This window comes from Dermacentor andersoni, chromosome 3, assembly GCF_023375885.2.
Source record: "Dermacentor andersoni chromosome 3, qqDerAnde1_hic_scaffold, whole genome shotgun sequence".
NCBI classification, from domain to species: domain Eukaryota; kingdom Metazoa; phylum Arthropoda; class Arachnida; order Ixodida; family Ixodidae; genus Dermacentor; species Dermacentor andersoni.
This window is the reverse complement of record NC_092816.1, coordinates 147,556,193-147,581,016: the sequence shown is the minus strand read 5'-3', so window position 1 is coordinate 147,581,016 and position 24,824 is coordinate 147,556,193. Positions and strand designations below refer to the sequence as shown.

The following is a 24,824-nucleotide window of genomic DNA, read 5'->3' as shown; positions in this document are numbered from 1 at the left end:
GTCTTTTAGAACTAATAATAAAAGTATTCGGTTAAAAAAGAAGTCCTCCACACGCGTTTAAAACTTCGATGTTCAACACCAGATGGCGACTGCTGCGCATGAAAAATGGCAGGCGTGCAGTGCAAGCAATCCGGGCTATTTTTAATATGTCATTAGATTTTAAACGTGAATATGGCAATATGTAATATTTCTCTATTAAGAAGTACACGTAGAAAAGCCCAGTCAGCTATATACTTGCTAAAGAATAAGGAGAGTTGAGTTTTAAGCATGCAAATTTGAGAAAAGCTTGAACGTTCGCTTGGCCAAGTAAGCGACCCCATTTTGGAGACCAGCCAAGGTAAGCATAGGTAATTTCATCGCTCAGGTCACTCCTCAAATCCACGTATTAATCTTTCGCCTTTTACTAAAGATTACCGTGGGGAGGGACACTCCAATGAGCCTATAGGCCAATTTTTGAGAGGCCTTGTCCGTTTGGGCAGGGCCTACTATTGAGATCAAAAGGAAGACTTACGTTGTTCAGTGACGCAGATATCGATGAACAAGGGTATTTGGCGTTACCGCTATGGCCGACTGAGCGTAGTAGCGTTACTGTTAGTAAGATGTAAGGCGCCCCTGCGCGCGCCGTTGTCGGCGCACAGATCCGTTGCAGCGTGGTGTAGAAGTGTAAGCTTTCAAAACCGCATGAATAATTTCGGAGAAAACTTTTAAACAGAAGCAACTCGCGCCCCAATACCTCAACTACACAGTAGATCACATCATGTGTCATATTACATAAGGTGCGCAGGCTGGTCCTTGAGGTGAGTTGATTGCAGACCATTCATCCATTATTTTTGCTATTGAAAAACACTGCATTCGGTACAGAGTAAAATGCTGAGTACGATAGACTACGTCCGGCTGCGTGGAATATTAGAACGAACATATTTCATTACGGCATGTGATAAACACGTTGACACCGAGTACATGAAATTTCTAGATATAATTAAAAATGCCGTTGAACGGCGCTCTATGCCGACCCTTAAAAAATACAGCTAGCCAAATTAATTGTCCTTGGATGAATACTGGAATATTAATGTTGTAAAAAGATAAGGATCAATAGTACCACAAATGGTAACAGTTGAGATCAAAGGAACATTACATAACTCAATTTAAACGCTATCTAAATCTATCTATGTTTCCAATTAGGGAAAGGGAAAGAAAAACAATGTTATTCATCACTCTTGAAGCAGGCGGATGTAAATACAAGAAAAAATGATGGGACACGGTAAATTACGCAATCGGCTTAGGATCCAACATCTCTACTTTCCCTGAAACTGTTGACGAAGGTACAGCTGAATCATATTGTGCCTATTTTGCCTCCGTAGGGCCTAAGGTACATGCTGACGTTCCTTAAGGGAAAATGTAAGAGCGTGACAACAACACTTTTGCATTGCCTCACATACAAATTCAAGAATTAGTTACAACAGTAAGCAACCTTTCAGTCGCTAAGGCGGCAGAAGCATTACCTGTTAGGCTGATAAAAAACAACTTCGATATACTGGGAATCCATCTACTGCATATCTTAAACCATACGTTGGGAAATTGAGTGTATCCTGTCAGACTGCAGGTGAAGGAGGTGATACCTATCTTTAAAAGCGGTGAACGATCCGACATAGAAAAGTGCGGGCCGATATCGCTGCTAAATGCAATCAATACAGTTTTTGTAAAGGTACTTTGAAAGCGTATACAAAATTTTTAAAGGCTAATATGACATCATCTGTGCTAATCAGCATGGCTTCAGGCCCTAAACATCTACGTTTTCCGCAGTTATTGTTCGTACACAAATCATAAATACTGCACTGAATGGTAACAAACTTGCCATAGTAGTTTACTTAGATGTATCCAAAGCTTTCGATACGGTAGATCAGACAATACAGCAACAGAAATCGGAAGCTTAGGGTCTGAAAAGAAATATTTCTAATCTAATTAAAAGTTATTTTTCAAATAGGAAACAATATGTTGCTGTAAACAATCTAACCTCTCTACCGCAGAGCACTATTTTCTGTATTCTGCAAGGTTCCGTGCTGAGCCTCTGTTTTTTTTTTTTTTTTTTCATAATAACGATCTTCCGTCAGGTCTGAAGGATTCTGAATCTATTATGCATGCCGATGACACTGGATTACTTTCCACAGGCGATAACTTGGAGGAACTGAAATGTAAAATTAAGAACTTAGCGAAGTATCACAATGGTACATAAGTAATAAGCTGACTATAACCAGAAACTAAAGTACACCGTGTTTCACTCGCGAATAACATAAATATATGACCACGTTGCATCAACTATTAACAACAAGAATGAGCTCAGCGTGTCGCAATGCAAGCAATATCTTGGTGCTGTGTTTCAGTCTGATATGCACTGGAAACAGCAAATTATTAATGTCTGCTCCAAATTAAGTCATGGCTGCCATGTATTACTAAGGGCTAGAGAGTGCTTTGGACTTTTGATTTCACGCGTTCTGTATTTCTCACTTGTGCTCGGCGATTTATGCCATTGCCTGCAAACGACTGGCAGGACATACAAAACATATTTAGACCATGTTTGTCGCCTTCAGTAACGTGTTTTTCGTATAATAAATTATTCAAGAAGTACTCACGCCAGTATGCTACTTTTTGAGCAGCCATGCATGTCACCCGTACACATTTCATATAAATTCAAGATAGCTGAAGTAGGAAATACAATAAATAAGGTCCAATAACGAGCTGTCCCTTACTATATTCAGATTATCAATGAAACAAACAAGAGCCGCTACAAACAGTCTATTTACTTTCCCGCCTTCTCATAATACCTACATCCATAGACCTGGACAATATAAAGGAGCCTACGTGTGTAATGAAGTTCCAAACGAAGTAATGGAAAGAAATGAATGATTCGCATCGTTAAAACATCTTTTCCTGATTTCTATGGAAATATGTTGAAATGGAGAAGCGTGTAAATGAATTTACAAAACAAGAAACAGCTCGTTTTTATTTTCGATGCCCTGTCGGTGCGTTGGACATTCCTTGGACTTTCTGCTTCGGTCGAATATACCACAAAGTTATATACTTAAGCTTGCCAATTTTCTTGCGTTTTACTGAAGTGTGTTGTGATTGAGCCCATTCATCAAAAAGTCTGCTAATATTATTGTATTTGTTTAGTTTGCGGACCCATCACTAGCCTTGGAGGCTATGGGTGGGACCAACTGCGTGTGTATTGTCTTTTAGAACTAATAATAAAAGTATTCGGTTAAAAAAGAAGTCCTCCACACGCGTTTAAAACTTCGATGTTCAACACCAGATGGCGACTGCTGCGCATGAAAAATGGCAGGCGTGCAGTGCAAGCAATCCGGGCTATTTTTAATATGTTATTAGATTTTAAACGTGAATATGGCAATATGTAATATTTCTCTATTAAGAAGTACACGTAGAAAAGCCCAGTCAGCTATATACTTGCTAAAGAATAAGGAGAGTTGAGTTTTAAGCATGAAAATTTGAGAAAAGCTTGAACGTTCGCTTGGCCAAGTAAGCGACCCCATTTTGGAGACCAGCCAAGGTAAGCATAGGTAATTTCATCGCTCAGGTCTCTCCTCAAATCCACGTATTAATCTTTCGCCTTTTACTAAAGATTACCGTGGGGAGGGACACTCCAATGAGCCTATAGGCCAATTTTTGAGAGGCCTTGTCCGTTTGGGCAGGGCCTACTATTGAGATCAAAAGGAAGACTTACGTTGTTCAGTGACGCAGATATCGATGAACAAGGGTATTTGGCGTTACCGCTATGGCCGACTGAGCGTAGTAGCGTTACTGTTAGTAAAATGTAAGGCGCCCCTGCGCGCGCCGTTGTCGGCGCACAGATCCGTTGCAGCGTGGTGTAGAAGTGTAAGCTTTCAAAACTGCATGAATAATTTCGGAGAAAACTTTTAAACAGAAGCAACTCGCGCCCCAATACCTCAACTACACAGTAGATCACATCATGTGTCATATTACATAAGGTGCGCAGGCTGGTCCTTGAGGTGAGTTGATTGCAGACCATTCATCCATTATTTTTGCTATTGAAAAACACTGCATTCGGTACAGAGTAAAATGCTGAGTACGATAGACTACGTCCGGCTGCGTGGAATATTAGAACGAACATATTTCATTACGGCATGTGATAAACACGTTGACACCGAGTACATGAAATTTCTAGATATAATTAAAAATGCCGTTGAACGGCGCTCTATGCCGACCCTTAAAAAATACAGCTAGCCAAATTAATTGTCCTTGGATGAATACTGGAATATTAATGTTGTAAAAAGATAAGGATCAATAGTACCACAAATGGTAACAGTTGAGATCAAAGGAACATTACATAACTCAATTTAAACGCTATCTAAATCTATCTATGTTTCCAATTAGGGAAAGGGAAAGAAAAACAATGTTATTCATCACTCTTGAAGCAGGCGGATGTAAATACAAGAAAAAATGATGGGACACGGTAAATTACGCAATCGGCTTAGGATCCAACATCTCTACTTTCCCTGAAACTGTTGACGAAGGTACAGCTGAATCATATTGTGCCTATTTTGCCTCCGTAGGGCCTAAGGTACATGCTGACGTTCCTTAAGGGAAAATGTAAGAGCGTGACAACAACACTTTTGCATTGCCTCACATACAAATTCAAGAATTAGTTACAACAGTAAGCAACCTTTCAGTCGCTAAGGCGGCAGAAGCATTACCTGTTAGGCTGATAAAAAACAACTTCGATATACTGGGAATCCATCTACTGCATATCTTAAACCATACGTTGGGAAATTGAGTGTATCCTGTCAGACTGCAGGTGAAGGAGGTGATACCTATCTTTAAAAGCGGTGAACGATCCGACATAGAAAAGTGCGGGCCGATATCGCTGCTAAATGCAATCAATACAGTTTTTGTAAAGGTACTTTGAAAGCGTATACAAAATTTTTAAAGGCTAATATGACATCATCTGTGCTAATCAGCATGGCTTCAGGCCCTAAACATCTACGTTTTCCGCAGTTATTGTTCGTACACAAATCATAAATACTGCACTGAATGGTAACAAACTTGCCATAGTAGTTTACTTAGATGTATCCAAAGCTTTCGATACGGTAGATCAGACAATACAGCAACAGAAATCGGAAGCTTAGGGTCTGAAAAGAAATATTTCTAATCTAATTAAAAGTTATTTTTCAAATAGGAAACAATATGTTGCTGTAAACAATCTAACCTCTCTACCGCAGAGCACTATTTTCTGTATTCTGCAAGGTTCCGTGCTGAGCCTCTGTTTTTTTTTTTTTTTTCATAATAACGATCTTCCGTCAGGTCTGAAGGATTCTGAATCTATTATGCATGCCGATGACACTGGATTACTTTCCACAGGCGATAACTTGGAGGAACTGAAATGTAAAATTAAGAACTTAGCGAAGTATCACAATGGTACATAAGTAATAAGCTGACTATAACCAGAAACTAAAGTACACCGTGTTTCACTCGCGAATAACATAAATATATGACCACGTTGCATCAACTATTAACAACAAGAATGAGCTCAGCGTGTCGCAATGCAAGCAATATCTTGGTGCTGTGTTTCAGTCTGATATGCACTGGAAACAGCAAATTATTAATGTCTGCTCCAAATTAAGTCATGGCTGCCATGTATTACTAAGGGCTAGAGAGTGCTTTGGACTTTTGATTTCACGCGTTCTGTATTTCTCACTTGTGCTCGGCGATTTATGCCATTGCCTGCAAACGACTGGCAGGACATACAAAACATATTTAGACCATGTTTGTCGCCTTCAGTAACGTGTTTTTCGTATAATAAATTATTCAAGAAGTACTCACGCCAGTATGCTACTTTTTGAGCAGCCATGCATGTCACCCGTACACATTTCATATAAATTCAAGATAGCTGAAGTAGGAAATACAATAAATAAGGTCCAATAACGAGCTGTCCCTTACTATATTCAGATTATCAATGAAACAAACAAGAGCCGCTACAAACAGTCTATTTACTTTCCCGCCTTCTCATAATACCTACATCCATAGACCTGGACAATATAAAGGAGCCTACGTGTGTAATGAAGTTCCAAACGAAGTAATGGAAAGAAATGAATGATTCGCATCGTTAAAACATCTTTTCCTGATTTCTATGGAAATATGTTGAAATGGAGAAGCGTGTAAATGAATTTACAAAACAAGAAACAGCTCGTTTTTATTTTCGATGCCCTGTCGGTGCGTTGGACATTCCTTGGACTTTCTGCTTCGGTCGAATATACCACAAAGTTATATACTTAAGCTTGCCAATTTTCTTGCGTTTTACTGAAGTGTGTTGTGATTGAGCCCATTCATCAAAAAGTCTGCTAATATTATTGTATTTGTTTAGTTTGCGGACCCATCACTAGCCTTGGAGGCTATGGGTGGGACCAACTGCGTGTGTATTGTCTTTTAGAACTAATAATAAAAGTATTCGGTTAAAAAAGAAGTCCTCCACACGCGTTTAAAACTTCGATGTTCAACACCAGATGGCGACTGCTGCGCATGAAAAATGGCAGGCGTGCAGTGCAAGCAATCCGGGCTATTTTTAATATGTTATTAGATTTTAAACGTGAATATGGCAATATGTAATATTTCTCTATTAAGAAGTACACGTAGAAAAGCCCAGTCAGCTATATACTTGCTAAAGAATAAGGAGAGTTGAGTTTTAAGCATGAAAATTTGAGAAAAGCTTGAACGTTCGCTTGGCCAAGTAAGCGACCCCATTTTGGAGACCAGCCAAGGTAAGCATAGGTAATTTCATCGCTCAGGTCTCTCCTCAAATCCACGTACCAAGCCAGTTTTTTGCCGCCAGAACCCAGTCGCATCGTGCCCGCGCGAGGGCGGCACGCGGGGTCATCGTCGCCATGCCACCGCCGAAGCATCACTTTTTCAACGTCCGGTCGCCACCGGGTACGTCCGTGGACGAAGTTATCGACGCCGTTGAGGCCCTTGTCACGGTCAACGAGATCTACAGCGTCCAGCACCTTGGAGCGTTCGACTTTCAAGTCGGTATCAACTCTGCACCCGCAGTCCACAAGCTTCTCGAAGTAGGCGGTCTCCGCCTCGGAAACCAAGCTGTCGCCCTAGTCCCCGTGGCACGCCAAGTCGCCAGCGTCACCTGCATGTACCGCCCGAGCTACATTTCAGACAACGAAGTAGCCGAGAGTTTGAAGATCTATGGAACCACCCTGAAAATAGAGGAAGCCCGGTATAAAGACCGGCCCAGTATACGCACAGGTACAAGGTACCTCAAGATGAACATGAAACACGACAACCCCCTCCCGAACTTCGCCCGGGTGAGTGGTCATCGTGCCACGTTTGAGTACAGAGGTGTCCGCCGGCTGTGCCGCCGTTGCAGCCAGGAGGGACACTACAAAGCGCAGTGCGAGACACCGTTCTGTCGACGGTGCGGCATCTTTGGGCACCCAGAGGAGACCTGTTCGCTCGCGTGTCGCCGCTGTGGTGGCGCGCACGCAAGCGTGGATTGCACCGCCCGAAAATCGTATAGCATGGCAGCAATGGAAGTGGACGACTTCCCGCCGCTCGGAAGGGCCCCGGAGGCCGAGAGGACGCAGCGGAAGTTCACGCCGCTGAAGGCAGCGCCCCGGTCCCTACAGAGGAGCTGCAACGGTAGGGAAGGGGCGGAACACGGTCCCACGTCGCAGGACCTCGTTCCGAGGACGGAACCGCAAGGTCCGCAAGATACCGACGGCATCAAGACGCCAAGCCAGCACGACAGCGTCCAGCCAGAAAGCGGCGCCGCAGCCGCATCCCGTGGCGGCGGTAGCACCCGAAAGGGAGCACAAGATGGCGACAGCGGACACACGCCCTCCCAGGAAGGCGTGAGGCAGCAGAGCATCGGGCCGACGCCTGGTTCGAGTCGAGCGGACACGGAACAACGGAAGGACGCCGACGGAAGTTCGAGCCAATGGTGGGACAAAACAGGCGATGAAGATGGGCAAGAGGTCACCACTGGCCCCCGCGCCAAAACCGAAACAAGGCGAAGCAGCGTTTCGATCGAGCAGTCGGGCCAGGAAGCAGGGGGCGAGGAAGACGCCCAAGCTCAGGACCAGCTTCCTCGTACAGAGCCTGTTACCCAGCAACAGGCAGCCGTTCTACTAGTAACACGAAGTAGCCCCAAGGGGCGGCGAGAACGGGGGGACAGGCGGGGCGCCCGACGAGGTTCCGAGGCGAGCACCGACGCGACGACCTTGCTGGAAACCGAAACGTCGTCGACGTCGTCATCAGACGAGCCGAGCGCGCTCGTCATAGACGAGGAAGCGCCAGAATCCCCGAGGGGCGAGAGCAGCGACGACCTGCGCAGGCGCGACTCACGCCCCGGAGACAGCCGAGCAGCGCACAGCGATGTACGCCAGCAGCCGGAGCCACTCGGCCACGGCAGCACCGTGACTCCCTCAGTCTCGGCGGAACACGGAACGGAGCGGCCGCACGGGAGTGCCAAGAAACCTAGGCGCGACGACAGTGGTGAACGGCGGTTGGACTGGTCCGCTACGGAATGGACAGACCTAACGCCCGGGCGACGTGACAGTGAACCAGGGTCTGTCGACGCAATGGATGCGGACGACAGTGACTTTTATTAGGTACGTGAGCGACAAAGATGCTTTCGTCTTTTTCTGTTCACGGCAGATTGTGTACCACGTCCGTAGTTAAGCCTATGACTACTGTTCCGTCCTCGGTTGCGTGGCCAGCCCGTAGCGGCGCCGGACGCGCTGAGAAGTCAACGGCCTTTCTTCTAGTGGTTCAACTAGTTACCTGTACGGTTGTGTTCTCGCCGCCGCTTAGGAGGGCATACGGCGAGGGCTGTCTGTGGGCGCGTCTTTTCGATGTCTCGCTCGTCGGAGCGGGTTTATCTTTCGTGCAACGCTGCTCTCTTGGGGCGGGAGTGGCGGCTCGGCTGGCTGAGCGAGCATGGGGTATGGCTGCCCTGACCGGCGTGGCATTGCCTGCACGTTCACGTAGCATCTTTGTCCACGTAGAGGGTGTTCCATGCGCGGAAGCAACAACATAGACGCGTGTCCGCGTCAAAATGCTCGTCTTGCCCGTGGCGTGTTTTTACCTTGCAGTTTGTCACTTGTGCGGGCGTGACCCCGCTGTCATCGAACGGATGCCGAGCCTTCCTTTTTTTTTTCTTTTTTTCTTTTTTTTTTTTTTTTTTGACATTTTGTGTGGGGCGCACCCTGTTCACTGGCGAAACTGTTTTGTTCGGGCCCACTTGCGTGGCACGTGTTCCCAGCGCGGCTGCGGATAGACGCAAGTTTAGCGTCCAGAATACATATTCATCATTATTGTTTCTGCGCCACAATGCAACAGCTGGCCGTGAAGGCACGCGGGGCAACCGATGCTCGCCGTGGTATACACGCGCCCCGGACACTCTAGTGGGTCGGCAGTCGCAGCGCGCAACCGGCCTATCCTTTATTTTTCAACATTGTATCATCGTTTAGTGTAGAGGGTTAAGCCACCCCTCAATGCGCGCCATGATTTTTGAATTCTGTAGTATGTGAATGTGTTTTTAGGCAACAGGTATGTTGCAACATGCGTATTATTGTCATGTGCCTAGTGGCACACACCGATATGCCGGCGGCCGTAGCGCGCAACCGGGCATCCTTCTTTTTTTTCTCAATATTGCATCATCCTTTGGTATAGAGGGTTAAGCCACCCATCAAAGTGTGCCATGATTGTTGCATTGTGTATTACGTGGACGTGTGTTTTAGGCAACAGGTATGTTGCAACATGTATTTCATTGTCATGTGCATAGTGGGGCACAGTGGTGGGCCGGCGATCGTAGCGCGCAATCGGCCATCCTTTACTTTTTGAACATTTCATCTTCGTACAGTGTTCAGGGTTATGCCACCCACCAATGCATACCCAAGTTGTTAAATTGTGTATTCTTTAGGCAACAGGCATGTTGCCACATGCGTATTATTATGACCGGCTTGCAGTTCCGCCTTGCCATGACGCACACCCCACATCAAAGGGCACGAGCTCTTCTGGTAGCAGGGGAATGCTTCTCTTACATGAATCACGCCTATTAACTGACAGTCGACCAAGTCAGGTAATGGCATATAAACCTAAAACTATCCGGGATGGCCCACATATTAAAATCGAATTAAGGTCACATAAACACGTAAAGGTCTGCACCGTAATTTAGTCTCCTTTTTTACAAGACCATGCCATTAAATATAGTTTCGTGGAATGTCAGGGGACTTAGCAGCACAGCTAAGCAGAAAACAGTGGCAAGAGCCGCCAGAAAATTACACTGCGACATTCTATGTCTGCAGGAAACGAACATAGACTCCATAGCGAAAGTGAAGAGCCTTGAGAGGCAATTCCGGGCCAAAGGGTTCTTCTCGTTCCCCACACATGAAGCGTGCGGGGCCGGTGTTATAATATTTAATTGGTCACTTCTAAACGGATGCCATTTCAGTTTCGACCCCGAGGGTCGCATGGTGGTACTCGACTTCGAGTACCAAACAGAAAAATTCCGACTTATAAACATTTATGCACCACTTCGAAGCCCGGCAATGGCCAGCTTCTATAAACAGCTGAACCCTTTGTTCCTGGAACGGAAACATTTCATACTTACAGGAGACTTTAACTGTGTTCTCAATAATCTCACAGACAGATCAGGCCCTTCTAAAGAGCGGGTTGACACATACATTTCTGAACTCCAGAAACTGGTACAGCAGTTTAATCTAGCAGACGCATACGTGTTACGACACGGTCAAATGTTTCAACACACGTGGAGCCGGGGTGATGTACAGGCTCGCTTGGACCGCGCTTATGCGTCTCCTTCTTTGATCTCCTCGATCGTGGACTGCAAGGCAGTGGAGCTTCCCCCGTTCGCCTTAGACATCTCGGACCACAGACCGGTGCAGTTGATCTGCGAAATGAAAGATAGAGTATTCTTTTCTCACCTGTGGCGAGTGGATAATAAGCTTTTCCACGACGAAACTGCCATGGCCAGTCTCCGTAACCGCTTAGCGGCGACGATGAACACAGGAAACTGGGACGAGCTCAAACGATCATGGAGGGAGATCTGCACAGATGAAGGAAAGAAGCTTAAGCACAGGCACTCCGACTTGATAAGACATACATTCCATCGCATCCGGATCGTACAGCGGGGCCAACCGTCCACACTGTTAATGAAGACCTACTTGAACGACCTTAAGACGAGATTAACGCGGCTGAGGAATTTAACGTCTTCTGTTTCTTCATTTCCAGCCAGGCATTTACCAAGCTCTCACCCTGAAGTGCTTAACTATGTAAGCAGTCGCAGATTGAGTCGGATAAAAAATAAGGACTTCAGTCAACAGGACATTTTAAGGTTTCACGCACATTTTGAGAATCTCTCTACCCACGAGCTTAAGCTCAAGTTAGATAGTGTACTCGGCCATCCTTTCTTGGCGGACCTGCCACAGCTCTCACCTGAGGAGTACTGTTACCTGGTTACTCCAATCTCATTAGAGGAGCTCTCGCGAGCATTACACCACCTGCATAAAGGCTCAGCACCAGGTCTCGACGGCCTTACAGCTGAATTTTACTCCACTTTTTGGGACCTCATAGGCCCGAAGTTGTGTGAAGTCCTCAATAAGTTCATAAGTACGCACACTCTCCCGCAATCGTTTAGGCAGGGAAGGATCATTTTACTTCCCAAATCGGAAGAAGGCCTCGAGGATCCACGTAATTGGCGCCCCATCACGTTGCTGGGCACCGACTACAAGCTGCTGACCACCGTACTGACGATGCGAGTGCAGGAGATCATGCCATCGTTAATACATTCTTGGCAATCCTGCTCCGTCTCAGGGCGGAATGTCCAAACCCTAAACATGCTTAACAGGGACATAATAGAGTACACTGGGGCAAGACAAGCCAGAGGGTGGCTAACTTCTCTCGACCAAGCTCAAGCCTTTGACAGGGTGGAACACACATACATATTTGCGGTATTACTAGCCTTTGGGTTTCCCAGGCAGTTTGTGTACCTGATCATGGAACTGTACAATGATATCGGCAGCGACCTGACGATGAATCAGGAGATAGTAGCGTCCTTCCAGGTTTCACGCGGCGTGCGACAAGGCTGTCCGCTTTCACCATTGCTTTTCGCCTTGACGATTGAACCATTCCTGTTGCAAATAGAAAAACACAAGAGCGTGCTGGGGTTACAGCTCCCAGGCAACTGTTCCGTAAAAGTCACGGCATATGCTGACGACGTGACGGTTTATCACAGAGACGAAGACAGCCTAGGCGTAGCCCTAGGAGTGTTCGCAGAGTACGCCTCCATCTCAGGCGCGAAACTTAATATCCAGAAAAGTAAGTCGCTCTGTCTGCACTCGTCAACACCAACAACGCTGCATGGTGTTAAAGTGGTAAATAGGATTCGCATACTAGGGATCGAGTACAATGCAAAGGGTCCATCAGTCGAGAGCTGGAAGACGGAACTCCACTCTTTCAAAGAGGAGGTGTCCCACGCCCTCAAGTTCAGCTTTCCCTTCGCTGTACGAAGGTTCCTCGTAATGGGCGTTCTTACAGGCCGCCTGTGGTTTTTGGCCAACTCTGTGGTCGTACCGTACCAGATAGCCAGACAAGTGAAGTCGCAGATAATACGTTTTTTCTGGAATGCCAAGACAGCCTTGGTGAAGTACGAGAATCTTGGCCTGCCAAGAGAGAAAGGCGGCTGGAACATTCCCTCAGTGGTTGTTTTGGCAGATATTTTCGCTCTTAAGACCACACTGAGAGTACTACAATTGAGTCCGGACCACCCAGCAAGGAAGCTAGCTTGCTACTTCCTGGGTGTTCAAGGTCGCCTGTTTTCTCAGGCACAGGTAACAGGTCCTAAAGCGGTGAACCCTCCAGCCTTCTATAGGCATGTCATAGGCATTTTCAAGAGAATCTCTTCTCTGCGATTAGAAACACCCCTCTTGGAGGTGCACAACACGGAACTAGCACAAGAACTCTTGCTAACTTCGGTAAACGACACGAGCAAAACACAATTCCCATGGGTCTTGCTAACCCCCAGCTGGTTACCGGGCGACATTCAGGATGTCGCCTGGCGCTTTGGTTGGTCCGTCTTACCAACAGCGGACCGTATGTACAAGTGGCACTACACCAAAAGTGAACAATGTGTTAACTGTAAATCACACGAAGACAACAAACACGCCTTGCTCTTCTGTCAGGTAGCAAAAACGTTTTGGACGTTGTTGGGGAAGGCGTATGCCTGTCTAAAGATCCAAAGGTTTGTTAACCAAGGACCTTGCCCGCATAACCACGTGGCCCGGCTCTTGATAGCAGTTGGTTTATTCGTGCTGTGGGAGAACAGGGGTCTCGCTGTCAATCAGGGTAAGCCCCGCAAAAACCAGTGGAGGCTGCTCTCAAGAATGTACACTATAGTAATTGACCATTTAGAGACAGAGCTCTTCTTCTTGGGCGAGGAAGAGTTTCTTAAGAAGTGGTCATGCCCGTTTATTGCACTCACGCATGGCAGAGTGAAATTTCAGTGTGCCCCAATCGACGGGTTGCGCAAGACATGAAGTGTGCTGTTTGTGCCTATGGCAGGGATATAGAACCTGCCACATTCTTGTAAACTCATTCTTGGAATGGACCATGTGAAATAGTTTGTTTGAATTTCACCATGTGAAACAGTGTGTTTGAATTTGCCCGGAACCTGTCTGTGACCTTGACGATTGTAAACTGACTGGAACCTGAATGATGTACCCTAGTCACGAATAAAATTCCTTATTCGCCTTTTACTAAAGATTACCGTGGGGAGGGACACTCCAATGAGCCTATAGGCCAATTTTTGAGAGGCCTTGTCCGTTTGGGCAGGGCCTACTATTGAGATCAAAAGGAAGACTTACGTTGTTCAGTGACGCAGATATCGATGAACAAGGGTATTTGGCGTTACCGCTATGGCCGACTGAGCGTAGTAGCGTTACTGTTAGTAAAATGTAAGGCGCCCCTGCGCGCGCCGTTGTCGGCGCACAGATCCGTTGCAGCGTGGTGTAGAAGTGTAAGCTTTCAAAACTGCATGAATAATTTCGGAGAAAACTTTTAAACAGAAGCAACTCGCGCCCCAATACCTCAACTACACAGTAGATCACATCATGTGTCATATTACATAAGGTGCGCAGGCTGGTCCTTGAGGTGAGTTGATTGCAGACCATTCATCCATTATTTTTGCTATTGAAAAACACTGCATTCGGTACAGAGTAAAATGCTGAGTACGATAGACTACGTCCGGCTGCGTGGAATATTAGAACGAACATATTTCATTACGGCATGTGATAAACACGTTGACACCGAGTACATGAAATTTCTAGATATAATTAAAAATGCCGTTGAACGGCGCTCTATGCCGACCCTTAAAAAATACAGCTAGCCAAATTAATTGTCCTTGGATGAATACTGGAATATTAATGTTGTAAAAAGATAAGGATCAATGGTACCACAAATGGTAACAGTTGAGATCAAAGGAACATTACATAACTCAATTTAAACGCTATCTAAATCTATCTATGTTTCCAATTAGGGAAAGGGAAAGAAAAACAATGTTATTCATCACTCTTGAAGCAGGCGGATGTAAATACAAGAAAAAATGATGGGACACGGTAAATTACGCAATCGGCTTAGGATCCAACATCTCTACTTTCCCTGAAACTGTTGACGAAGAGTTGACTGTTGGGCTAGTTGGTCGTCCATATTTGAAGTAGTAGCTTAGCGCAAAAAAGCACAGACACAAGGAAGACAGACAAGGACAAGCGCTACTCACAACTGTTTAATGGAAGGAAGGATAGTACATATGTATATATATCCTCTTGTCACGCATGCGCCTACCAAGCAGAAGAGAAGCCAGTACATGCACATCAAAGGCGGTTGCGCAAGAAGTTAAATTCGGCATCCAGTAATGTGATCGAAGGCTCACTCACACATCTATTTCTATTCATCTTGATAAAGAAGGCCTCAAGTGCGAGCCCGGAAGACGCGTTGCCGCTCCTGCCAAGAATAGTTGTCGCAGAAAATCGAGCGTCGCAACCACACGCGGTGACATGAGCCACCAAATGTGCGCCCTTATCCTCTTTTTTCTTTAGTTTTTGCGCATGTTCCCTTAAACGGTCATTCACACAACGCTCAGTTTGTCCAATGTAAAGCTGCCCACAAGGGTGCAAGGGAATTGCATAAACAACCCCTCTGGAGCACTCAACAAAGGGCTTCTCATGCCTCGTGCGGCAGCCCCGCCTGCTCTTACAGCAAACTCGAGAACACAGCTTCGAAAGCTTGTTGGGTGCAGAGAAAACCAGAGGAATACCATGACGGTTAGCAACCTTTTTAAGGTTGTGTGACACCTTGTGTACATAAGGAATAACCTCTGGTCTTACCTTCGGTCGTTCGACCTCTGCGCTCGCCCTTCGTGCTCCAAGCTTAACTTTTTGCAGAAGAGACTCATACTATAGCATTGACGACCGTCAAAGGGAAACCAGCTGCCAAAAGGCGTCCAACTTGGTTCGTAAAACTAGACCGCATTTGGTGTGCGCACGATTTCCGCAAAGCCGATTCCAAGCAAAGACTACCAACTGCTCGCTTCACCACTTTAGAGTGTGCGGAATCGTACGGCAGCAATTGCTTCATGGCTCGCGGTTGATAGGACCAGCAGACATGGCCAACTTCAAAAGACAGTTTTAAATCTAAGAACTGTAGGCCTGTGTCGTCAGGAAGTTCATGGGTAAATACAAGCCCTTGGCCTTGGTTGTTAAAAGCTTCTAAAATAAAAGCAAGGGATGTAAAGTCACCCTTATTGTTTGAAAGCACTAAAAAATCATCAACATACCTAAAGACTTTTAAAACCTGCCCCCCATTAAAAACCTGCTCTAAAGACCTATCTCCAAAAGACAAAAAAATGTCGCACAAAATAGGAGCAACACAAGACCCAATACACACTCCCCGGCGTTGCAGATATGGCTGCTCGTTGTAAAGTATAAAAGTCACACTTAAATAAAACTCGAGCAATGTTAAAAAGCTGTCCACTGAAAGGCCCGCCGAGTTCTGGAAGTCGAACACGTCGTTGTATTCAAAACATTCCCTTAAGGAAACGAGAAGCTTGTCCTGAGGAATTGAGTAGAAAAGATCTTCTACGTCAACGGAAAAACCATACTTAATGCCGTCATTACACTTTACAAATTGCGCGACCTCCGAAGAACTTTTAACACGGAAAGGGTCATCCACTTGTAGCGTCTTAAGCTTATTCAAAAGAAAAAGGCTCACGCAATGCTGCCACGCCCCGCGCTCGCTAACGATAGTTCTGAAAGGAATATCGGGCTTGTGCGTTTTCGCGGTAAAGAACACGGTCAAACAGCTTTCTTTGCTATTCTTGATACCTTTAGCAAGGGTGGTCAAGTTCAAACTTCTGCAGAACTCGATGAAGTTCGACTTGACTCTAACTGCACTCTTACTAATGGGAACGAAATTCTTATTCACCGCTGCCTGCGCTTTTTCGTCAAACCGACCTTTTGGCAACACAACAAACCCTCCTTCCTTATCTGACTGCAACAGCATAAGCTCATTTTGCTTGAAATACTTTACGACACCTTCTAAGCTCTTTTTAGCATGAACGTCTGAAGCCCTGCTTGAACACCTTGAGATAGAGTAAAGTCCCTCCTTCAGACACTGGTCATGGTCCTCTTGGCTACACCTTGCAGAGACGTCTCGGTTAAGACCTACCAGGTCATGGGGCCGGACGGAGGGTGGAACGGCATACTTCGGACCTTTTTCCAGTAGCCTGGAAACGTCCCCGGGGAGTGAAACTTGGTCTAAAACGACCACCGGTTTTCCCTGTGCACGATTGGCGGTCGATGACCTCAGAAGGAAGCTCAGCATAGTCCTCCACCTTGTCTCCGTGATATGAGCCGCAAGTTTTCTAAACTCACGCAGCTTACTGCTTGCTAGCCAATCCGGATTACCGTAGTGGCACAACACGCGCAACCAGTCTTGCAGAAGTCGGACTTGGCGCCAGAGCTCAGACTTCAATAGTTTGCAAAGCCTCTTGAGGTGTCCCCAGGACGGCTTCACCAAACCAAACAGAGCACAAACATCTCGAGGGTATATCCCTTTCCGGACACAGAAGCCGTGGCAGCATTGCGTGAGCCTTTTTCTTTTGAATAAGCTTAAGACGCTACAAGTGGATGACCCTTTCCGTGTTAAAAGTTCTTCGGAGGTCGCGCAATTTGTAAAGTGTAATGACGGCATTAAGTATGGTTTTTCCGTTGACGTAGAAGATCTTTTCTACTCAATTCCTCAGGACAAGCTTCTCGTTTCCTTAAGGGAATGTTTTGAATACAACGACGTGGTCGACTTCCAGAACTCGGCGGGCCTTTCAGTGGACAGCTTTTTAACATTGCTCGAGTTTTATTTAAGTGTGACTTTTATACTTTACTACGAGCAGCCATATCTGCAACGCCGGGGAGTGTGTATTGGGTCTTGTGTTGCTCCTATTTTGTGCGACATTTTTTTGTCTTTTGTTGATAGGTCTTTAGAGCAGGTTTTTAATGGCGGGCAGGTTTTAAAAGTCTTTAGGTATGTTGATGATTTTTTAGTGCTTTTAAACAATAAGGGTGACTTTACATCCCTTGCTTTTATTTTAGAAGCTTTTAACAACCAAGGCCAAGGGCTTGTATTTACCCATGAACTTCCTGACGACACAGGCCTACAGTTCTTAGATTTAAAATTGTCTTTTGAAGTTGGCCATGTCTGCTGGTCCTATCAACCGCGAGCCATGAAGCAATTGCTGCCGTACGATTCCGCACACTCTAAAGTGGTGAAGCGAGCAGTTGGTAGTCTTTGCTTGGAATCGGCTTTGCGGAAATCGTGCGCACACCAAATGCGGTCTAGTTTTACGAACCAAGTTGGACGCCTTTTGGCAGCTGGTTTCCCTTTGACGGTCGTCAATGCTATAGTAGAGTCTCTTCTGCAAAAAGTTAAGCTTGGAGCACGAAGGGCGAGCGCAGAGGTCGAACGACCGAAGGTAAGACCAGAGGTTATTCCTTATGTACACAAGGTGTCACACAACCTTAAAAAGGTTGCTAACCGTCATGGTATTCCTCTGGTTTTCTCTGCACCCAACAAGCTTTCGAAGCTGTGTTCTCGAGTTTGCTGTAAGAGCAGGCGGGGCTGCCGCACGAGGCATGAGAAGCCCTTTGTTGAGTGCTCCAGAGGGGTTGTTTATGCAATTCCCTTGCACCCTTGTTGGCAGCTTTACATTGGACAAACTGAGCGTTGTGTGAATGGCCGTTTAAGGGAACATGCGCAAAAACTAAAGAAAAAAGAGGATAAGGGCGCACATTTGGTGGCTCATGTCACCGCGTGTGGTTGCGACGCTCGATTTTCTGCGACTACTATTCTTGGCAGGAGCGGCAACGCGTCTTCCAGGCTCGCACTTGAGGCCTTCGTTATCAAGATGAATAGAAATAGATGTGTGAGTGAGCCTTCGATCACATTACTGGATGCCGAATTTAACTTCTTGCGCAACCGCCTTTGATGTGCATGTACTGGCTTCTCTTCTGCTTGGTAGGCGCATGCGTGACAAGAGGATATATATACATATGTACTATCCTTCCTTCCATTAAACAGTTGTGAGTAGCGCTTGTCCTTGTCTGTCTTCCTTGTGTCTGTGCTTTTTTGCGCTAAGCTACTACTTCAAATATGGACGACCAACTAGCCCAACAGTCAACTCTTCTAGAATTCATTTCTCGTACACTGGGCAACTCCTTTTCTGTGTATCCTCTGCAATCCTCTGTCACCGAAGTTCTTGTTTCCCACATCGTCGAAGCCACATGCCGGGCCAGGTTTTACGGCTTCTGTGTCCGGAAAGGGATATACCCTCGAGATGTTTGTGCTCTGTTTGGTTTGGTGAAGCCGTCCTGGGGACACCTCAAGAGGCTTTGCAAACTATTGAAGTCTGAGCTCTGGCGCCAAGTCCGACTTCTGCAAGACTGGTTGCGCGTGTTGTGCCACTACGGTAATCCGGATTGGCTAGCAAGCAGTAAGCTGCGTGAGTTTAGAAAACTTGCGGCTCATATCACGGAGACAAGGTGGAGGACTATGCTGAGCTTCCTTCTGAGGTCATCGACCGCCAATCGTGCACAGGGAAAACCGGTGGTCGTTTTAGACCAAGTTTCACTCCCCGGGGACGTTTCCAGGCTACTGGAAAAAGGTCCGAAGTATGCCGTTCCACCCTCCGTCCGGCCCCATGACCTGGTAGGTCTTAACCGAGACGTCTCTGCAAGGTGTAGCCAAGAGGACCATGACCAGTGTCTGAAGGAGGGACTTTACTCTATCTCAAGGTGTTCAAGCAGGGCTTCAGACGTTCATGCTAAAAAGAGCTTAGAAGGTGTCGTAAAGTATTTCAAGCAAAATGAGCTTATGCTGTTGCAGTCAGATAAGGAAGGAGGGTTTGTTGTGTTGCCAAAAGGTCGGTTTGACGAAAAAGCGCAGGCAGCGGTGAATAAGAATTTCGTTCCCATTAGTAAGAGTGCAGTTAGAGTCAAGTCGAACTTCATCGAGTTCTGCAGAAGTTTGAACTTGACCACCCTTGCTAAAGGTATCAAGAATAGCAAAGAAAGCTGTTTGACCGTGTTCTTTACCGCGAAAACGCACAAGCCCGATATTCCTTTCAGAACTATCGTTAGCGAGCGCGGGGCGTGGCAGCATTGCGTGAGCCTTTTTCTTTTGAATAAGCTTAAGACGCTACAAGTGGATGACCCTTTCCGTGTTAAAAGTTCTTCGGAGGTCGCGCAATTTGTAAAGTGTAATGACGGCATTAAGTATGGTTTTTCCGTTGACGTAGAAGATCTTTTCTACTCAATTCCTCAGGACAAGCTTCTCGTTTCCTTAAGGGAATGTTTTGAATACAACGACGTGTTCGACTTCCAGAACTCGGCGGGCCTTTCAGTGGACAGCTTTTTAACATTGCTCGAGTTTTATTTAAGTGTGACTTTTATACTTTACAACGAGCAGCCATATCTGCAACGCCGGGGAGTGTGTATTGGGTCTTGTGTTGCTCCTATTTTGTGCGACATTTTTTTGTCTTTTGTTGATAGGTCTTTAGAGCAGGTTTTTAATGGGGGGCAGGTTTTAAAAGTCTTTAGGTATGTTGATGATTTTTTAGTGCTTTTAAACAATAAGGGTGACTTTACATCCCTTGCTTTTATTTTAGAAGCTTTTAACAACCAAGGCCAAGGGCTTGTATTTACCCATGAACTTCCTGACGACACAGGCCTACAGTTCTTAGATTTAAAACTGTCTTTTGAAGTTGGCCATGTCTGCTGGTCCTATCAACCGCGAGCCATGAAGCAATTGCTGCCGTACGATTCCGCACACTCTAAAGTGGTGAAGCGAGCAGTTGGTAGTCTTTGCTTGGAATCGGCTTTGCGGAAATCGTGCGCACACCAAATGCGGTCTAGTTTTACGAACCAAGTTGGACGCCTTTTGGCAGCTGGTTTCCCTTTGACGGTCGTCAATGCTATAGTAGAGTCTCTTCTGCAAAAAGTTAAGCTTGGAGCACGAAGGGCGAGCGCAGAGGTCGAACGACCGAAGGTAAGACCAGAGGTTATTCCTTATGTACACAAGGTGTCACACAACCTTAAAAAGGTTGCTAACCGTCATGGTATTCCTCTGGTTTTCTCTGCACCCAACAAGCTTTCGAAGCTCTGTTCTCGAGTTTGCTGTAAGAGCAGGCGGGGCTGCCGCACGAGGCATGAGAAGCCCTTTGTTGAGTGCTCCAGAGGGGTTGTTTATGCAATTCCCTTGCACCCTTGTGGGCAGCTTTACATTGGACAAACTGAGCGTTGTGTGAATGACCGTTTAAGGGAACATGCGCAAAAACTAAAGAAAAAAGAGGATAAGGGCGCACATTTGGTGGCTCATGTCACCGCGTGTGGTTGCGACGCTCGATTTTCTGCGACAACTATTCTTGGCAGGAGCGGCAACGCGTCTTCCAGGCTCGCACTTGAGGCCTTCTTTATCAAGATGAATAGAAATAGATGTGTGAGTGAGCCTTCGATCACATTACTGGATGCCGAATTTAACTTCTTGCGCAACCGCCTTTGATGTGCATGTACTGGCTTCTCTTCTGCTTGGTAGGCGCATGCGTGACAAGAGGATATATATACATATGTACTATCCTTCCTTCCATTAAACAGTTGTGAGTAGCGCTTGTCCTTGTCTGTCTTCCTTGTGTCTGTGCTTTTTTGCGCTAAGCTTTTACTTCAAAAATGTTGACGAAGGTACAGCTGAATCATATTGTGCCTATTTTGCCTCCGTAGGGCCTAAGGTACATGCTGACGTTCCTTTAGGGAAAATGTAAGAGCGTGACAACAACACTTTTGCATTGCCTCACATACAAATTCAAGAATTAGTTACAACAGTAAGCAACCTTTCAGTCGCTAAGGCGGCAGAAGCATTACCTGTTAGGCTGATAAAAAACAACTTCGATATACTGGGAATCCATCTACTGCATATCTTAAACCATACGTTGGGAAATGGAGTGTATCCTGTCGGACTGCAGGTGAAGGAGGTCATGCCTATCTTTAAATACGGTGAACGATCCGACATAGAAAAGTGCGGGCCGATATCGCTGCTAAATGCAATCAATACAGTTTTTGTAAAGGTACTTTGAAAGCGTATACAAAATTTTTAAAGGCTAATATGACATCATCTGTGCTAATCAGCATGGCTTCAGGCCCTAAACATCTACGTTTTCCGCAGTTATTGTTCGTACACAAATCATAAATACTGCACTGAATGGTAACAAACTTGCCATAGTAGTTTACTTAGATGTATCCAAAGCTTTCGATACGGTAGATCAGACAATACAGCAACAGAAATCGGAAGCTTAGGGTCTGAAAAGAAATATTTCTAATCTAATTAAAAGTTATTTTTCAAATAGGAAACAATATTTTGCTGTAAACAATCTAACCTCTCTACCGCAGAGCACTATTTTCTGTGTTCTGCAAGGTTCCGTGCTGAGCCTCTGTTTTTTTTTTTTTCATAATAACGATCTTCCGTCAGGTCTGAAGGATTCTGAATCTATTATGCATGCCGATGACACTGGATTACTTTCCACAGGCGATAACTTGGAGGAACTGAAATGTAAAATTAAGAACTTAGCGAAGTATCACAATGGTACATAAGTAATAAGCTGACTATAACCAGAAAATAAAGTACACCGTGTTTCACTCGCGAATAACATAAATATATGACCACGTTGCATCAACTATTAACAACAAGAATGAGCTCAGCGTGTCGCAATGCAAGCAATATCTTGGTGCTGTGTTTCAGTCTGATATGCACTGGAAACAGCAAATTATTAATGTCTGCTCCAAATTAAGTCATGGCTGCCATGTATTACTAAGGGCTAGAGAGTGCTTTGGACTTTTGATTTCACGCGTTCTGTACTTCTCACTTGTGCTCGGCGATTTATGCCATTGCCTGCAAACGACTGGCAGGACATACAAAACATATTTAGACCATGTTTGTCGCCTTCAGTAACGTGTTTTTCGTATAATAAATTATTCAAGAAGTACTCACGCCAGTATGCTACTTTTTGAGCAGCCATGCATGTCACCCGTACATATTTCATATAAATTCAAGATAGCTGAAGTAGGAAATACAATAAATAAGGTCCAATAACGAGCTGTCCCTTACTATATTCAGATTATCAATGAAACAAACAAGAGCCGCTACAAACAGTCTATTTACTTTCCCGCCTTCTCATAATACCTACATCCATAGACCTGGACAATATAAAGGAGCCTACGTGTGTAATGAAGTTCCAAACGAAGTAATGGAAAGAAATGAATGATTCGCATCGTTAAAACATCTTTTCCTGATTTCTATGGAAATATGTTGGAATGGAGAAGCGTGTAAATGAATTTACAAAACAAGAAACAGCTCGTTTTTATTTTCGATGCCCTGTCGGTGCGTTGGACATTCCTTGGACTTTCTGCTTCGGTCGAATATACCACAAAGTTATATACTTAAGCTTGCCAATTTTCTTGCGTTTTACTGAAGTGTGTTGTGATTGAGCCCATTCATCAAAAAGTCTGCTAATATTATTGTATTTGTTTAGTTTGCGGACCCATCACTAGCCTTGGAGGCTATGGGTGGGACTAACTGCGTGTGTATTGTCTTTTAGAACTAATAATAAAAGTATTCGGTTAAAAAAGAAGTCCTCCACACGCGTTTAAAACTTCGATGTTCAACACCAGATGGCGACTGCTGCGCATGAAAAATGGCAGGCGTGCAGTGCAAGCAATCCGGGCTATTTTTAATATGTCATTAGATTTTAAACGTGAATATGGCAATATGTAATATTTCTCTATTAAGAAGTACACGTAGAAAAGCCCAGTCAGCTATATACTTGCTAAAGAATAAGGAGAGTTGAGTTTTAAGCATGCAAATTTGAGAAAAGCTTGAACGTTCGCTTGGCCAAGTAAGCGACCCCATTTTGGAGACCAGACAAGGTAAGCATAGGTAATTTCATCGCTCAGGTCACTCCTCAAATCCACGTATTAATCTTTCGCCTTTTACTAAAGATTACCGTGGGGAGGGACACTCCAATGAGCCTATAGGCCAATTTTTGAGAGGCCTTGTCCGTTTGGGCAGGGCCTACTATTGAGATCAAAAGGAAGACTTACGTTGTTCAGTGACGCAGATATCGATGAACAAGGGTATTTGGCGTTACCGCTATGGCCGACTGAGCGTAGTAGCGTTACTGTTAGTAAGATGTAAGGCGCCCCTGCGCGCGCCGTTGTCGGCGCACAGATCCGTTGCAGCGTGGTGTAGAAGTGTAAGCTTTCAAAACCGCATGAATAATTTCGGAGAAAACTTTTAAACAGAAGCAACTCGCGCCCCAATACCTCAACTACACAGTAGATCACATCATGTGTCATATTACATAAGGTGCGCAGGCTGGTCCTTGAGGTGAGTTGATTGCAGACCATTCATCCATTATTTTTGCTATTGAAAAACACTGCATTCGGTACAGAGTAAAATGCTGAGTACGATAGACTACGTCCGGCTGCGTGGAATATTAGAACGAACATATTTCATTACGGCATGTGATAAACACGTTGACACCGAGTACATGAAATTTCTAGATATAATTAAAAATGCCGTTGAACGGCGCTCTATGCCGACCCTTAAAAAATACAGCTAGCCAAATTAATTGTCCTTGGATGAATACTGGAATATTAATGTTGTAAAAAGATAAGGATCAATGGTACCACAAATGGTAACAGTTGAGATCAAAGAAACATTACATAACTCAATTTAAACGCTATCTAAATCTATCTATGTTTCCAATTAGGGAAAGGGAAAGAAAAACAATGTTATTCATCACTCTTGAAGCAGGCGGATGTAAATACAAGAAAAAATGATGGGACACGGTAAATTACGCAATCGGCTTAGGATCCAACATCTCTACTTTCCCTGAAACTGTTGACGAAGGTACAGCTGAATCATATTGTGCCTATTTTGCCTCCGTAGGGCCTAAGGTACATGCTGACGTTCCTTAAGGGAAAATGTAAGAGCGTGACAACAACACTTTTGCATTGCCTCACATACAAATTCAAGAATTAGTTACAACAGTAAGCAACCTTTCAGTCGCTAAGGCGGCAGAAGCATTACCTGTTAGGCTGATAAAAAACAACTTCGATATACTGGGAATCCATCTACTGCATATCTTAAACCATACGTTGGGAAATGGAGTG

The 24,824-nt window shown here is 45.2% G+C and overlaps 3 pseudogenes; all 3 read left to right on the top strand.

Moving 5' to 3' along the window:
* Nucleotides 1–356: 356 nt before the first annotated feature.
* LOC140216891 (U5 spliceosomal RNA) lies at nt 357–479 on the top strand (annotated as a pseudogene).
* Nucleotides 480–3,584: 3,105 nt separating this feature from the next.
* Nucleotides 3,585–3,707, top strand: LOC126524815 (U5 spliceosomal RNA; annotated as a pseudogene).
* A 19,888-nt stretch (nt 3,708–23,595) lies between these two features.
* Nucleotides 23,596–23,718, top strand: LOC126520490 (U5 spliceosomal RNA; annotated as a pseudogene).
* Nucleotides 23,719–24,824: the final 1,106 nt, after the last annotated feature.